Source organism: Myotis lucifugus, unplaced genomic scaffold (genome assembly GCF_000147115.1).
Source record: "Myotis lucifugus unplaced genomic scaffold, Myoluc2.0 scaffold_132, whole genome shotgun sequence".
Lineage (NCBI taxonomy): Eukaryota > Metazoa > Chordata > Mammalia > Chiroptera > Vespertilionidae > Myotis > Myotis lucifugus.
Window position 1 is genome coordinate 2,776,051 of NW_005871180.1, and position 3,032 is coordinate 2,779,082.

A 3,032-nucleotide genomic window follows, 5' to 3' on the forward strand; every position below is an offset into this window, starting at 1 on the left:
TGAGACTGAGTCTAGCATCCGCTTCCCCTTGTGGTGTTTATTCCCATTCAATCTGGGACACACATCTTATGTCACAGAAACCTGACTGAGGGTATGGATCATGGTTTTGTGGTTGCTTCCCCCCCCCCTCAATATTTTACAGGGTTTTCAAAGAAGCTAGAGGGCACACTTGAAACAATCAGTGCAAACAGCTAAAATGAGCTCCTGCTGGCTAGGATAGCTATAAATGTCAAGCTACAGGATTTTAAAGACTTACAGTAGCTCATACATAGCTGGTACATTTATAAGCATTATTGAGTTGGAAGATAATGACAGTCACATGTTGAGAATTGAATATGACATCTTAACGTGTGTTATTCCTCTCTGTAAGTCTCTGGAGTCCAATTACTGAAACTTAAAAATGCAGCACTTCAGTGCATGATTATGAAACCATTGGGAATAATTAATACTACAATTTTTAATCTATTTACAGGTCTTCACAACACATAGAGTAATAGGTAAAAACATGCTTGACAAAGACATATAATTTTTACTTTGAACTCTTGCTTTAAAAAAAGTACATATTCCTACTAAAAAATGCCTGCCATGTTATATCACCTAATATTAATTTTATTTCCGTGTCTTGGTATAATGAGATAAGTGTTGTCAAATCAATTAGGAGGATATATATTGTGCTGAAGAATCTGGTTTGATTAGGATGTTTTTCCTACAAGGAAAAGAATGTCCAACTCAAATGATCTTAAGCAATAAAGACAAATGATCTGTTGGCTCATGTAACCAGAGGTATGGGGGTGGCGGGGGGTGGGCAGCGGGGGGTGGGGGGAGGGAGTTAGGGTCAACTTTGCCTTGTGAGTTGGGCTTTGTTTGGAGAAATTCCATCGGCTGTACCCTCTTTTGGGTTTGGTTTAATTCTTATGCTGTGTCCCTCATCCTGACAAAGAGACTCAATAATCACGGAGTCCAAGGAAAGAGAGCTGTACCAGCTGGAAATGTGTTTTATTAAAAAAAGAAAAGAAAAAATAGGGAGAGGGGGAAGGAGCGGGAGAGAGAGAAATAGAGAGGAAAGAAACAAAGCGCGAGCAACATAGCAACAGCTTCCAGAGATGGCAGTCTGTTGTGTGTCCTGAGAAATCCGGTTTGTCTTCTTCCTTGGGCCGGCCATCAGGTTGGCACAGCAGTGCCACAATCCCCTTTCTGGATCGAGGGCCGTCCCATCTTTCTGCTCCCCCATCTTTAACCTGTAGGCCTCTGTCCTCATGCTTGTCCCCTCATGGTCTCAACATGGCTGCTGGGCCCCCAAGACTGACATCTACCCTTAAGGAAAAAGTCAAGTCTGCCCACTTGTATCAGGAGGAGAGAAAAACTTTCCTGGAAACCACACCCCACAGACCTCTGCTTCTGTGTTCCTGGTCATACCTTATGTCTATTTCCCCCTGTTCGTTATCACCAGAACCTTGACTCATTTCAGAAAGGCCATTAAAAAATACACATCTCTCACCCTTTTATCCAGCCCCCCAAACCTCCTCCACTCTGTCAGCTGTCATTCTGTTCTCTGTATTGATGAGTATAATTCTATTTTATTTGTTTTGTTCTTTAGATTCCACACATAAGTGAAATCATAACTAATACAGAATAATTTGACTATAAACTGTAAATGAAAAATAAAAAAATGAAAAAAATTAAAGTAACTAAAAGAAGAAGAAGAAGAAAAAAAGAAATACATAGAGATAAACCCGACAAAAGATTTATATAAATCTGACAGTGGAATACTATTTAGCAATAAAAAGGGATAAACAATACATTTATCACAAAAATAAGAAATATAGAGGTACAAAAAATGTCTTCTATCCCCATTAAGGTTTATTTGTACATTCCAATTTTTCAGAAGTTTAAACCATTTCAATAAAATATGTTAATTAGGTTGAAAAAATACACATCTCTTCAGGCTAAAACTTTTCAAATTTAGCAAAAACAAAAACAGGATGCCCAGCAGGGGACATACATACTTTACACGAAAATGTATATGTTTATCTGAAATTCATGTTTAACCTAACATGCTGTATTTTATCTGGTAACCCTACCCCAGGCTTCCTTAATGGGAGTGTGGCCATGAAAGAGACAGTCTGCTGAAATGGGCCTCCAGAAAACTTATTTAAAAAGGGACCAAACTTGTTAGATATGTTCCTTTTGTCCTTTGCACTTGGCCTTTTCCCTTCCTTCTTCCTGGACTTTGGACAGAGGGCCTAAAGCTGTCTTGCAAACTAAGGAGAAGCCTGGTTCCTGGAGCAGCTCTGACTTGCCTTCCCCAGATTCCTTGGTCTATAAAAAGCCCTTATTTGGGTAAGTCACAGGGGTTCAGTTTTGGTTACATGCTGCTAAAGGCAGTCCTAACGGATGCAGCTACCCCTCGCTGGAGGGGTGAAATAGAGGCCGGCTAGGGGTTCCCCACACTGTTTTGTCTTCTTCCTTGTCACACAGCTTGACTGCACCTTCCAGACCTCTGCAGTTAGGTGGAGCTGTGTGACCTAGTTCTGGCAATGGGAATGTGATGAGGTGATGTATGTAACGTCCATGCCCAATCCATGTTCCTGCCCTTTCCAGATCTGCAGCAAGAACCCTGGGGAATAGTGGAGACACTGGACGAAAGCAACCTGAGAACGAGATGAGCTTGATGAGTGGTCCCCTCCCACCTCGTGCTGACCCTAATTGCACATTATGTGAACAAGAAATACATTTTTCTTGAGTTAAACCACTGAGATGTTGGGCTCCTTGGGGCCAACATTATCTGTCGTAAGAGAGACTGCTTCAGGCCTAGAATTTCAAGCCAGAATCCTCAGATTCACTCTTATTGGATTGCACATCTTCTGTCCACCCCTTAATCAGTGGAATAAGAAGTGCTGATTGGCTTAAACAAAGCATGGTGCATCTTGGAATTGGTGCTGGGGCTAGCTTTCCCTGAGGCACATGACCAGTCAGGGTTCCAGCATGGAACAGAGTAATTTGAGCAGCATTTAAGAAAGCAACTATTTACA